Source organism: Dama dama, chromosome 28 (assembly GCF_033118175.1).
Source record: "Dama dama isolate Ldn47 chromosome 28, ASM3311817v1, whole genome shotgun sequence".
Taxonomy (NCBI): Eukaryota; Metazoa; Chordata; class Mammalia; order Artiodactyla; family Cervidae; genus Dama; species Dama dama.
In genome coordinates, this window is record NC_083708.1 from 51,914,606 (window position 1) to 51,930,110 (window position 15,505).

Below are 15,505 nucleotides of genomic sequence, written 5' to 3' on the forward strand. Positions count from 1 at the left end.
GAGAATTTGGTTTCTCTGAAATCTTATTAAGAACACTAAAATGTAACTAGTGAATTTATGACCTAATTAATTGTTATGTGCCAAATAGAACTTTGGTGCTTAGAAGGGAGTGGTATGGTCTTGCAGAGTGGCAGGCAAAGGCAAATGTCACAGTGGCAGCTGGTATAGACACAGAAACAAACTTTACTGGGGAAATTTATAATTAGAGGAACAGTAAGATGAAGCATGTTGTCCCTTTACATTCTTATTTTTCCTTGGAGAGACATACACAGTGAAACAGCAATAGGAAATTGCAAAGAATGCTACTGTAAGAATGGGACTCTGTCACCACCATATTCTGTTTCTAGGACTGCGTGAGAAGGGCCTTGCAGATGTTTCGTGAGGGATGGCAAAGTTTATAGATTAGCTGTCAGCTGTTCAGGGGAAGGTTTCACCCAAAGACTGGAACACTGATTGTTCAAAACTGTTGTTTACACAGCAAAGATAAATCTGGATGCCCTGTGGGTGACTGATACCTTTGTAGTCCATTCCAGTAGGGTGAAGGGGAGGTTTTTCTTTTTTTATTTATCTACTTAAGATGATATCTATTCATTCCATATTCTGAAATATGCACATATTAGCACATGTATCCATATACTCCCAACTTCTATTATCTAAACACCAGAATTTTCTTAGTTATTTTTATCCTGGCATTTTTAATACCTATTAATATCTTTTTATCCTGAAGTGATTAAAATAAAGATTCTAGATTTATGTCTTGGTTGGTTTAATTTCAAAATGATATATATACATGTGCATACATGTATATATATTTTCCAGTAGATTCACATCCATGTTGTATTTCAGTATTGATATTCTTTTTAAAAGCACTTTTACTTATACAAGCTGATTTTTAATTCTTATATGTGAATGCATTAGTTTTCTGCCTAATACCTTTGCCTGATACTCAATAACTTCATCATGACTTGTTTTTTGGAACAACACTATTTTTTTCCTAATGAACTCAGCTCTTGTTTACTTTATTTGCACCTGTAAATTGCTTTTTATTGGAGTATAATTGCTTTACAATATTGTGTTAGTTTCTGCTGTACATTGAAGTGAATCCGCCATTTGTATACACATCCTCCCTCCTTCTTGAACCTGCCTTGCACCACCTCCATCCCACCCCACCAGCTCATCACAGAGCACCACGCTGAGCTCCCTGTGTTATTTAGGAGCTCACCACTGGCTATCTATTTACACGTGGTAGTGTATACGTGTCAATCCTATACTCTGTATTTGTCTCACCATCCCCTTCCCCACCTCTGTCGATATGTCCGTTTTCTGTGTCTATGTCTCCATCTCTGCCTTACAAACAGGATCATCTGTGTGATCTTTCTATATTGCATACATATGCATTAATATGCAATACTTGTTTTCTCTTTCTGACATACTTCACTCTGTGACATACTCCAGGTTCATCCAGATCACCACGAATGGCCCAGTTTTGTTCCTTTTTATGGCTGAGTATTTTTCCATTGTATGTATGTACCACATCTTTATTCATTCATCTTTAGTTTGTTTCCATTCATTAGGTCATGGCTCTTGTAAATAGTGCTGCAGTGAATATTGGGGCACATATGTCTTTTTTAAGTATGGTTTTCTCAGGGTGTATGCCCAGTCGTGGGATTGCTAAGTCATATGACGGTTCTATTTTTAGTTTTCTAAGGCATCTCCATGCTCTTCTCCATAGTGGTGTATCAATTTGCATTACCACCAGCAGTGCAATTTTTTCTGCTCTATTTACTGTTTTCTTCTCCATTTACCCTCTTTCTTCTCCATATTTTACATCTCCTATTGATTTTCCCATATCTACTATCTCTTTCTCATTATTTTCACTTTTTTGGTTCCTTTTTAGGTATATTCATTTAAACATGCTTTGCTCTGTATAGTGAAAATGGCCCACTCAGGTATTTTTTTGTTTTCCCCTTTGTCCGTCCACTTCTCTTAACATTCTTCCTTGTTCCATAAATGTATCTTTATTTGAGTCTCCCAGGTGTCTGCTATTTGAATCAAGGTAAATCTGTAATTGTTAAAGACCTTGATAAATATGTATCATCTCTTGATATACTTTATTAGTTCGGTCCAAACCATATTTTTGTAGCAAACAACTTTCAGAGAAACTATTTTTTTTAATTGTATCATTTTCCTAGTTGCCTGGTAGATATTCTTTTCTCTTTGTATTCATTTTGGTAGCCTTTTCATGGGAAAAATAGAAGAAGCATGAACTTTGTCATATTTTATCAAATATCTCTAATTTAAATTTTTTTCAGAAGTTCTTTACCTTTAGACATAGTCAGTAAAGCCGATGAAGTCTTAATTCCCATGAAAGAGAATTTACCTGAGACAGACATCCCACAATGCCATATTTAGTTGACTAGTGGAGAAAGAAAAATTAAGAAATAAAAGAGGAAGCGTAGTCTTACCATATAATCAGCTTACCTAGAAGTATTTTCCCAGTGAATAAAAATCTAGGTATTTTCTTAATGATTAAAAAATTATGTTTATGTAAAAAACCTGCAAGATGAGTAGATAAACAGACTGCAGCACGTTTATACCATGCATTAGTATTAAATGATAAAAATATATGAGTTATCATGTGATGAAAAGACATGGAGGAAACTTAAATCATTTGGCTCAGGCTGAAGAACAATTACATTTATATGTAAATTATTTGTATGTAAATTATGACATTACAATTATATGACATTCTGAAAAAGAAAAACTATAGAGACAATAAAAAGATCAGTAGTTTCTGGGGGTTGGGAGTAGAGAAGGACTGAATAATCCAAGTACAGGAAAATTTGAAGTTGGTGAAACTATTCTGTATGATACTATAATGGTAGATACATGACATTATGTGTGTATCAAGCATGTAGAACTTTACAGCCAGAGAAGAAACCTTAATTTATGCTAATTAAAAAATATTATTTAGGAGGTCAAGGTTCTGAGGACAGAATTCAGACTGTGACAAAAGATTCTAACTGTATTACAAATGTATAAAATAGCATCCCTGAAGGGGCTGTTGTGAAAAGATTCTATCGGAAATAATTTTGGAAATGAACTGTGTCTGGAAGACTGAGGTAAAAGAAAGCATTGTACTGATAAAGCTGATAAAGTTATTTCCTCTAGGGGTATGAATTAACAATCCTAATATGGTCATACATGTATAATGAAACAGAACAATTAAGCAAATGTATGGAGGAGGGTAATTGTTTATTTTGGAATTGGAGTTTACAAATAATTGAAGGGAGGAGGCTAGAACAATCCATGCAGTGATGGTTTAGATTTGAAGCCATCAGTAAGAACTCAACGTTTAGTTTAGTATAGATATACATAGTGACATAAAAATATCTTAAGTAAAGTTGATTCTTGTTTGCCATGACAATTATGTTCTATAAAGTTACTCTGAACATTGAATTAGCAAATGCTGAACCATCCCTCTGAAAGGAAATATAGGGTGAGATTCCTATAAGCCTCTGGTCACAACATTTTTGTCAAGTCATCAGTACATAACCTGTTTGTGTGTGATTCTGTTTAAAGACATCTTATTTAATTTACACTGTTGATTCTTCAGTGTTGAACTCACAGCCAACAACAGTATAATTCATGCCTGAGTGAAGCCTGTCTAACAGTAGTGTTTTCATCATGAGGGACATGACAAACTTCTTGGATTTAGGAACGCTAGAAATCACTTTAGCTGACACTTGAGGATCAGATTAAACAGTGCAATCTCTAAGTAAAGAAGAAAAACGTGAAAACATTGCATAAATAGACCATAAGAAGGACTTTTTCTTACATTATAAGAGCTGAATCAAGGAGGCAGCGTGTCCTTGTTTGACCTCAGCTGGGATATGCATGTGATTCAAAGTTTTTACTGTCCTGTGATGTCTATAAATGACTGTGAAAGTGCAATGAGTATTGAATTCAGGATTAAAAATAAATTTTAGCAAATGTGAAAATACACAAATAAAGGAGATCTGCTATGGTTTACACACACATGTTAGTGTGCACCATGTATGTTTCTTTGCTCTACCAGCTGAAAGAGTCCAAAAGAAATGACCCTCCTGTAGTAACAAGTAACCTAGTGCCCAGATCTTGGTTTCTTAATACCATTTCCAGTGACAGGAACCAGGGCTTCCCAGGGAAATATCAGCTTCTAAGATTGGGGCAGGAAATATGCAAGATGCGCCTATAGTATCCTGAAGTATCAGAAAGTAAGAATGTGGTAAAAAATAAAAAAACCAAAAATACACATAAGCTAACCAAAAGAGCTTCTAAAGGAAATCAGTCCTGAATATTCATTGGAAGAACTGATGCTGACGCTGAAACACCAATACTTTGGCCACCTGATTGGAAGAACTGACTCATTTGAAAAGACCCTGATGCTGGGAAAGATTGAAGGCAGGAGGAGAAGGGGATGACAGAGGATGAGATGGTTGGATGGTATCACCAACTGAATGGACATGAGTTTGGGTAAACTCCGGGAGTTGGTGATGGACAGGGAGGCCTGGCATGCTGCAGTCCATGGGGTCACAAAGAGTCGGACACAACTTTGTGACTGAATTGAACTGAACTGAACCAAAAGAGCTTCTAGTGACCAATTCTGGAATAATTTGAGCAATAAAATAAAGTATAAAATAAATTTCTATGAATATATACTGATATAAATAAATATTTGGGTAAGTTAATATATGAGAAGAAGAAACAAATCTCCCATCTAGGAGAATTCCAAATAATTTATGTTTATATTCTGCCCTCAAGCAGAGAAAACATAACTCCTCATCTCTTAAGTGCAGTTTGTGATTTTTATTTTCTTCCAAAGAGTATAGCATGAAAAGGGGAAAAATACAGTAACTTTATAGTGGAGAAATTTGACAATCACTACCTCAGCAAGTGATCAAGGTTAACATCAACAATGATAAATCATGTGGATTGGTAGTACTCTTGATCTGATGTGATGAAAATGGCACTCTATATCTGTGACCTTCCTACCCTAGACCTGTAACTCAGATCTAATCATGAGAAAAACATAAAATGCAACAGAGAGCCATCTTACAAATTACCTGACCAGTACTCTTCGAAATAGTCAGCATCACTAAAAACAGGAAAAGTCTGATAAACTGTTATAGCCAAAAAGAACCTAAGGAAGCATGACAACCAAATGTACTGTGGTATCGTGGATATGATCCTGAAGCAGAAAAGGGATATTAAGTAAAAATTTTAAATGTAAAAGCAAGACTTTAGTTAATAGTGGAGTATCAATATTGATTCTTTAATGATAACAAATATACCATACTAATGAAATGTGTTAATAATAGAAAAAAACTGAGTGTTATATACTGGAAATATGCTCTATCTTCTTAATTTTTTTTGTAAATTTAAAACCATTCTTGTAGAGATAAATTAAACAATTTTCCCAAACCTTCTAAAATCAAGTATTTTTGTCAATTTTTGTGTTGCTTTATCTCTTTCAAGTTCTCCTCCCTTTTTCTACCTGACTCTTCACAAGAGTGCTATTGGTACAGGTGGGTGTGAGAAATGCTAACATCAAGGGGGACAAGTCGAAAGAATAGATGAAGGTGCTGAAAGTACGTGAGCTCTCTACTTAGTTGGAATTGGCAGTAAAACATGGGCAGATACAATTCTTCCACAAGAAAGCCAGGCCTATGACAAAAAAAAGAGAGAGAAAAAAAAGATTAAAGAGAGATTGTACCAGACATCTGCTGAATCATATCACTTGTCTCACTGAAATCAACACACCATTTATATCCAAAGGATGAAATATTTATTTCATTTTTTATTCTTCAAGTAATAAAGGAGTTGATGTATGAAGTAAAATAATCTATCCTTCATGCAGAATGGCAGAAGCTTTCAAATGAATTTGTAGATTTTTTTCTGGTGCAATAGAGGAATTAAAGACTTCCCTGGTGGCTTAGAGGGTAAAGTGTCTGCCTGCAATGTGGGAGACCTGGGTTTGATCCCTGGGTTGGGAAGATCCCCTGGAGAAGGAAATGGCAACCCACTCCAGTACTCTTGCCTGAAAAATCCCATGGATGGAGGAGCCTGGTAGGCTGCAGTCCATGGGGTCGCAAAGAGTCGGACACGACTGAGCGACTTCACTTTCACTTTCTTACAGGGGAATTAACTATCACTATAGCGACTGAAACCAATTTTTTTTTGATTGGGAAAGTTTCAGTGACATCGAACCAAGTGGTGCTTCCACTTGTTAAACTCTCATTCTTAGAATCTATTAAAAGAAAACTTAAAGATTTGATTATATTAAATGAAGCTTTGGGATCAATGGGGGAAAAAAAAAAAACTAAAGAAATAGTTGTACAACCATCACCACTATTTATTTCCAATTTTTTTTGTCAACAGATAGAAATTCTGTAACCATTAAGCAGTAACTAACTTCCTCTCCCTTCAGTCCCCAGCTCTAGGTCTCCTTTAATCCGCTTTGTGCATGTATTAAATTGCCTCTTCTAGATATTTCGTGTAAGTGGAATCATGCAGTGTTTGTCCTTTGCCTGGTTTATTTCATTCAGCATAATGTTTTCAAATCTCATGCAGGTTGTAGCATATATCAGAACTTCGTTTCTTTTCCTGGATGAATATTTTTCCACTGTATGTATGTAACACATTTAATTGCAATTTTTGAAAAAAAAATCCTTCTAAATTTGTGAAATACAGAAATACCTTCTGTTGGAGTGAAAGTTAGTGATAAATAATAAAAATACATTGTAAACCCTTTGCTCTACTTTAAAAAAAAAAACCCTATGGTGGAAATTATAGACCAACAAAGTCCAGATTATTAACCAACACTGGATTTTCACTACTATTTTAATGATGTGCTGAGTTTTTAGTTATCGGTGCTCTTGAAATATAAAACAAAACACAGTAACTCAGTAAGATTAACTGGAACAAGAACAGTTATATATACTTCCTCCCAAAGTTTAAGCTTTCTATGATATGACAAATATTTGTGGAATACACATCACTCTTATGTCTGACAACAGTACAAAGGCTTCTACTCAAGATGGATCATAGCATTTCAGAAAGATCTATCATTGTATATAGCTCAGTGTATCAAGTAAATTGAGAGAACTGCAGAGGATACACTTCTTAGGACTGATCATAGATTGTGCTATTGACAGTGCCAGATGTTTTTTGCTATCATAATTTGTTACTAAGGAAGTAAGTTATTTAAAAAAAAAAAAAACAGTTTCAGCCAGGTGTTTGAAGCTTAGAATATATTTCCCAATGACATAATGTCTGAAAAACTACTTTTAGGCTCCTTATCAGTCTCTCGAATTGATGTGCTGTTGTTCAGCCACCAAGTCATGTCCAACCTTTGTGAAGACCCCATGGACTGTAGCCCGCCAGGCTCCTCTGTCCACGGGATTCTCCAGGCAAGAATACTGGAGTGTGTGGCCATGCCCTTCTCCAGGGATATTCTGACCCAGGGATCCAACCAGCATCTCTTTTGTCTCCCGCAGTGGCAGGTGTGTTCTTTACCTCTGTAAAAAGGAAAGTGTTAGCCTTTCAGTCATGTCCAACTCTTTTGAACCCATGAACTGTAGCCCGCCAGGCTCCTCCTTCCATGGGATTCTCCAGGCAAGAATACTGGAGTGGATTGCCATTTCCTTCTCCAGGAGATCGTCCCAACTCAGTGGTTGAACCTGCATCTCCTGCTTGGCAGGCAGATTCTTTACCACTGAGCAACCTGGAAGCCCTAATTGATGTATAGCTAAATCTAAAAATTCCAAATATATGCCACCAAAACTACTGTTCCAGATTATTTTTCCTAAAGGAAATCCAGTAGTGATTTCAGAAATGAGTTTCTTCCATTTATTCCATCCAGGACTTCTGTACTTCTTGCCCATTCTCACTGGATCTTTTCCTTGAAAGGCAGTAGTAATATCACCTGAAATGTCATAAAGACAAGATTTCAGGGGTGGTTAAAAAGCCAAAATATTGATTAATGTTGGATATTTGCTCAATTTAATTCAAGGAAATTAATTGCAGTGATCAAACATCCTTTGGGCTCAATAAAGGGCAGAAATGGTATAGACCTAACAGAAGCAGAAGATATTAAGATAGATATTAAGGAGATATTAAGAAAAGGTGGCAAGAATACACAGAAGAACTGTACAAAAAAGATCTTCATGATCCATCTCGTCAAGGCTATGGTTTTTCCAGTAGTCATGTATGGATGTGAGAGTTGGACTATAAAGAAAGCTGAGCACCAAAGAATTGATGCTTTTGAACTGTGGTGTTGGAGAAGACTCTTGAGAGTCGCGTGGACTGCAAGGAGATCCAACCAATCCATCCCAAAGGAGGTCAGTCCTGGGTGTTCATTGGAAGGACTGATGTTGAAGCTGAAGCTCCAATACTTTGGCCACCTGATGGGAAGAGCTGATTCATTGGGAAAGACCCTGATGCTGAGTAAGATTGAAGGCGGGAGAAGGCGACGACAGAAGATGAGATGGTTGGATGGCATCACCAACTCAGTGGAGATGAGTTTGAGTAAACTCCAGTCGTTGGTGATGGACAGGGAGGCCTGACGTCCTGTGGTCCGTGCAGTTGCAAAGAGTTGGACACGACTGAGCAACTGAACTGAACTGAACAGTGCTAGGAGGTACAGAGGATAAGAAGACAAATGAGACAGTCTCTAATCTCGAGGAGCTCACAATTTGAGGAGCACAGAGAGAATAGGATTCCTTTGAATAAAAGGCCTGGTCTGGAAAACACCATATTCGAGTGTTAAGTAAAATTGTATAAATGGAGACATTAAGTACATCTGTTTTGGGGAATCATGGAAACTCCCTAGAGGAGGCAACAGTAGAAATAGACATTGAACAATCTAAGGACTTTGGAAAATCAGAGTTGGGAGTTTGGCTCCCATGGGCAAGAATATTGTTTGAGCAGTTCCATATGAGAGATTTTTGAGGGAGGGCATGGCTTTTCAGTTCTAATTCTGGACAAAGTTAGAGAATTAAAGATGAAAACTGGACAGAGCACACTGCCTCTATCATGGATGCACGCTGTCTGGGCAATGTTTATGACTGTGATTTTGATGAGCAATGAAAGCCAGGCTGAGAATACCAAAAATTTTTGTCTGTACCTGAACTTGAGTTTAATTGAATTCAATACTGTGCATGAACAGTGGGATAAATATCTACTTTAACAAAACGTTCCTCCCTTTCTCATTAAAAAATTGCATAAGTAATTCGTGTTTATTACAGAAAAATTAAAGAATAATAATAAAAAGAAGAAAAAAATTCCAAATCAAAGTTTTAGTGCAATATATCAATGGAAGGACAGGCATTTAGTCTTCTTTCATTAACCAATAGCAATGTCTATATAAAAATAAGAATATAAAAAGTTATTCATCAGCTTTGGGGGAAATGGCAACATATCTCTAAATTTTGGACAAATTCTCTTAGCAACATTACAGATGAGACTTTTTGTAAGTCTCCAAGCACTAAAGGCAGATTGTTTTTTGGAAAAGTAAAAAAGTCACAGAATAACACTACAAGTAATCCTAATGTGAAAGGACGAGGCAAGAGGGAAAGGTAGGTGGGGGGAGAGATAGAGACTGCAGTAATGATTAGTAGGCTGACTGAATAAATCCAAAATTTGGGGGCCTTAAAAAAAGTTTATCTCTTTCTTATCTAATGATCCTGGGCTATTATTCATATCGAAGGCTGTTCTCTATGCTGACCTCCAGGGTAGACTGGTGACTTTCTACCATTTTTAATATGTGGATTCCATGGTAAACAGGGGCATGACCATCAGCCAGAAGTGAAGGGTGGAGAAGATTTGTTCCTGGGATGTGTTTATGGGCCAGTCTTGGAAGCGGTACACATCACTTTTCCATCTATTAAAATGATCCTGTGTCCACACCCAACTGCAAGGGAGGCCGAGAATTGCAGTCTAGCTGTGTCCCCCAGAAGATGTGTAATAGATATGGATTATTTTCTTGTGTATTTGTTTTTTGTGGTGGACAACTAGCTATCTCCCACAGAAATCATTTTACTTATGGTATATTTACTATTTAATTATAGTCATAGTTAAGAAAATTTCAGGGTAGATGAATAACTTCTGTTTTTATATTGCATAATTTCTTTGCAAGAAATGCATGTTACTAGTATAATAAAAATGAAAAAAATCAGTGAGGTGAAAATCACCCCAAAAGCCATGATGCAGAGCACACGCAATGTTGATATGTATACAGAAGTTCTGTTTATCTATTTATCTGATATTGCCCCGTTAAATTTGTCAGTGATTTTAGATTTAGATAAAAATTTTAATTGTCAACAATGGAGTCAAATCTTGTTATTTTAAATACAAATTGATTTATTTTGACCTATCAGAGAGTTCACAGATCCATTGAGAGCAGTGGACTACCAGATTTTGATATTATGTTTGTTTTTTATTGGCTATTTTAAAAGATATGTTTTATTTATAGCTAGCCATATACTGATTTCTGTTATAAGTTCCAAGAGTTTTTCAGTTTATTTTTGTATGCTTTTCAGAGAGGCAATCATATCTGTAATAATGATGATATTTAACTGCCATGTAATGAGACTGATGGTTTATGTAAAAATAATTTTTGTTATAATAAAATTACTTCAAGTGCAGATTAATAAAGAGGAGAAAATAAAATCACCATTGATTTCATTGTTCAGAATGATCTGATAGCTATGTTTTTTCTGTTCATGTACACACAAACTTGAATATATACACACACACACATATATATACACAATTCACGGGTGACGCTAGTGGTAAAGAATCTGCCTGTCAATGCAGGAGCCATAAGAGACGTGGGCTCAATCCCTGGGAAGATCCCCCTGGAGAATGAAATGGCAACCCACTCTAGTATTCTTGCCTGGAGAAACCCACAGACAGAGGAGCCTGGCAGGCTATAGTCCATAGGGTCACAAAGAGTTGGACATGACTGAAACGACTTAGCATGCACACACTCAAATATTTTAAAAACTAGATCATATGATCATTTTGTATATAGTGCTTCATAATAAATCAAAATCGTACTATTATGTCAATGAGTCATGGCATTCATCCCACTTCAAGAATGACTATAATTTAATTTACTCTAGGGAGGCTCTAATTCCAAATATCAGCTTAGGAGGATGTCTGATTTCTCCACATCTAAACTACCATTCTATTTTATAATTTTTTAAAGTCTGAATTTTTAAAAATTTAATAATCTTCTGGTTTGAAGCTCTTTAAAATTTGAAATTCTTATTTTACTTAGAGTATTACCAAAAATTTTATTATGGGTCAAAAATATTATTTTAAATCAGCATATGTTTATATTCTGTCATGTAGACTGATTAGCAAGTAAGTATAATTTTTCCCTTTATTTTGAGATTTTTTTACTTAAAAGCAATATAGTTAAACTAAGTAATAAATTTCATATTCATTCAGGCTCTAGAAGAGTAATGATGCACAAAAATAATATTAATCAGAATAAGAAAAGATGTCAGGAAAAATTGTTCTGGGATCCAATAGCATATAACGTCTGCAAAACTTTGGAAAAATGTTCTATTGTTCTATTAAATTTTAGTGATATAACATCAATTAATGATTGCTAGAGAATATAAGTTATCAATAGAAGTCTACTTTGTTTTAAAGTTTTTTGGATAGTATTTAAGCATTTCTAGTTGTAAGCCAAAGTTCTGATCAAATTGAGTAGTACAGGCTGGTGTTAGTGGCCTTACCACTGACTTCCCAAGAAGGGGCTCTCATATGCTCTCAGGGACTCCAAAATCCTATCAGTGGAGCTTCTCCTGAAAGCCTTTTTCTAGTACTGACAATGTCTCTTTTCTTATATTACTAGGTGTGTGGTTGCTACCCATATTTTCAAAACCAAACCTTCATATCCATATGGTAAATCTATGTAGAAAAGAAAATGATGAACACAGAAGTCATTCTAGAGGGTGAAAGTGATGTGTTAGGCAGAGACATACAACCTCTAAGGGGCCAGTAATGTTCTATCTTTTAATCTTGATGGTTAGTTGTTGTTTTGTCACTGTATCACGTCTAACTCTTTGCTACCCCATGGACAGTAGCAAGCCAGGCTTCCCTGTACTTCACTACCTCCTGAAGTTTGGTCAAATTCATATCCATTGAGTTGGTGATGCCCATCCAACCATATCATCCTCTTTTGCCTCCTTCTCCTCCTGCCCTCAGACTTTCCCAGCATCAGGGTATTTACCAATGAGTCAGCTCTTCACACCAGTGACCAAAGTATTGGAGCTTCAACTTCAGCATCAGTCCTTCCAATGGGTATTCAGGGTTGATTTCCTTTATGATTGACCGGTTTGATCTCCTTGCTGTTGAAGGGACTCTCAAGAGTCTTCCCTAGCACCACAATTTGAAAGCATCTGTCCTTCAGTGTCTTTTTTATGGTCCAATTCTCATATCCATAGAAAAACCAGAGCTTTGACTACACAGACCTATGTTAGCAAAGTGATGCGTCTTCTCTTTAATACACTATCTAGGTTTGTCACGGGCTTCCATGGTGGCTCAGATAGTAAAGAATCCACCTGCAATGAGGGAGACCTGGGCCCAATCCCTGGATTGGGGAGATCCCCTGGAGGAGGGCATGGCGACCCAATCTAGTATTCTTGCCTGGAGAATCCCTATGGAGAGGATTTCTTCCAAGGAGCAAGTGTCTTTTAATTTTGTGGCTGCAGTCACGACCCGCAGTGATTTTGGAGCCCAGGAAAATAAAATCTGCCACAGTTTCCACTTTTCCCCCATCTATTTTCCATGAAGTGATGGGACAGGATGCCATGATCTTAGTTTTTTTGAAATTTGAATTTTAAGCCAGCTTTATCACTCTCCTCTTTCAGCCTCATCAAGATGCTCTTTAGTCCCCCTTAGCTTTCTGTAATTAGCAAGGTATCATCTGTAAATGTGAAGTTGTTGGTATTTCTCCCAGCAGTCTTGATTCCAGCTTGTGGTTCATCCAGCCTGGCTTTTCACATGATATACTCTGCATATAAGTTAAAGAAGTAGGGTAACAATATAGAGTCTTGTCATACTCCTTTCCCAATTTTGAACCAGCCAGTTGTTCTATGTCCAGTTCTAACTGTTGTTTATTGACTTGCATACACGTTTCCAGGAGATATGTAAGGGAGTCTGGTATTCACATCTCTTTAAGAATTTTCCGGGAGTGGGGATCGGAATGGGGAATACATGTAAATCCACGGCTGATTCATGTCAATGTATGACAAAAGCCACTACAATATTGTAAAGTAATTAGCCTCCAACTAATAAAAATAAATGGGAAAAAAAAAGAATTTTCCATAGTTTGTTGTGATCTACACCATCAAAGACTCTAGGTAGTCAATGAAGCAGAAGTAGATTCTTTTTTTGAAATTCCCTTGCCTCTTCTATGTGATCCAATGGGTATTGGCAATTTAATCTCCCATTCCTGGCTTTTCTAAATCCAGTTGGTCTATCTGGAAGTTCTTGGTTCATGTACTGTTGAAACCTAGCTTGAATGATTTTGAGCTTTGGGAATTTCACATTGCTAGCATGTGAAATGGGCACAATTGTATGGTAGTTTGAACATTCATTGGCATTGTCTTTCTTTGGGACTAAAATTAAAACCGACCTTTTAGTCCTTTGACCACTGCTGAGTTTTCCAAATTTGCTGGTGTATCGAGTTGTTGGTGTTGTTCACTTGCTAAGCTGTGCCCTACTCTTTGCGAGCCCATGCACCGTAGCCCACCAGGCTCCTCTGTCCACGTGATTTCCCAGGCAAGAATACTGGAGTGGGTTTTGATTTCCTCCTCCAGGGGCTCTTCCAAACCCAGGGACTAAACCTGTGTCTTCTGCTTGGCAGGTGGATTCTTCACCAGTGAACCACCTGCTAAGCCCTTTTAGGATTTTTTTTTCTTTTCTTTTTTTGTTGAAGATAATTACTTTACAATATTGTGTTGGTTTCTGCCATACATGAACATGAATCAGCCACAGGTATGTCCCCCTCTCCTATCTTCCCCCATATCCCACCCCTCTAGGTTGCCACAGAGCACTGAGTTGAGTTCCATGTGTCACACAGCGAAGTCCACTTTCCATCTATTTACATATGGTAATAGGTGTGTTTCCATGCTATTCTCTCAATTCATCCCACCCTCTCCTTCCCCTAATGTGTCCACAAGTCTGTCCGCTATGTCTGTATCTCCATTGCCACCCTGCAAATAGGTTCATCAGTACCATCTTTCTAGATTTCATATGCCTGTGTTAATATAAAATATTTGTCTTTCTCTTTCTGACAATTTTCGCTGTATAAAATAGGCTCTAGGTTCATCCACCTCATTAGTACTGAATCATATGTGTTCTTTTGTTTTTTTTTAATAGCTGAATAACATTCCATTGCATATATGTGCCACAATTTCTGTATCCATTCATCTGTCAATGGACATCTATGGTTTCTTCCATGTTCTAGCTATCACAGAAAGTACTGCAATGAACTCTGGGGTACATGTGTCTCTTTTAATTATGTTTTTTTTAGGGTATGTGCCCAGTTGTGAGATTGCTGGGTCATAAGGTAGTTTTATTCCTGGTTTTTTAAAGGAAATCTCCATTCTGTTCTCCATAGTGGCTGTATCAATTTACATTCTCACCAACAGTGCAAGAGGGTTCCCTCTTCACATCCTTTCCAGAATTTATTTTTTGTAGATTTTTAAATGATGGCCATTTTGACTGGTGTGAGGTCAAAACTATACACCTCATTATAGTTTTGATTTGCATTTCTCTAATAATAAGCAATGTTGAGCATTTTTTCATGTGTTGTTGGCCATTTGTATGTCTTCTTTGGAGAAATATCTGTTTAGGTCTTCTGATCTTCTGCCACTTTTTTGGGGGGTTGTTTGTCTGATATGGAGTTGCATGAGGTACTTAGATATTTTGGAGATTAATCCTTTGTCAGTTGTTTCATTTGTAATTATTTTATCCCATTCTGAAGGTTGTCTTTCAATCTTATTTACTATTTCTTTTCTTTGCAAAAGCTTTCAAGTTTAATTAAGTCCTTTTATTTTTAGTTTTGTTTTTATTTCCATTACTCTAGGAGGTGAGTCAGACAGGATCTTGCTTTCATGACAAAGAGTACACTGCCTATGTTTCCTTCTAAGAGATTTATAGTTTCTGGCCCCGAATAGCCAAAGCAATCTTGAAAAAGAAGAATGGAGCTGAAGGAATCAACCTCCCTACTTCAGACTATACTACAAAGCTACAGTCATTAAGAGAGTATTATATTGGCACAAAAATAGAAATATAGACCGTTGGACCAAGATAAAAAGCCCAGAGATAAATCCAAGCACTATAGGCACCTTATCTTTGACAAAAGAGGCAAGAATATAAGATGGAGGAAAAGGCATCCTCTTCAACAAGTGGTGCTGGGAAAACTAGACTGTTGTGTGTAAAA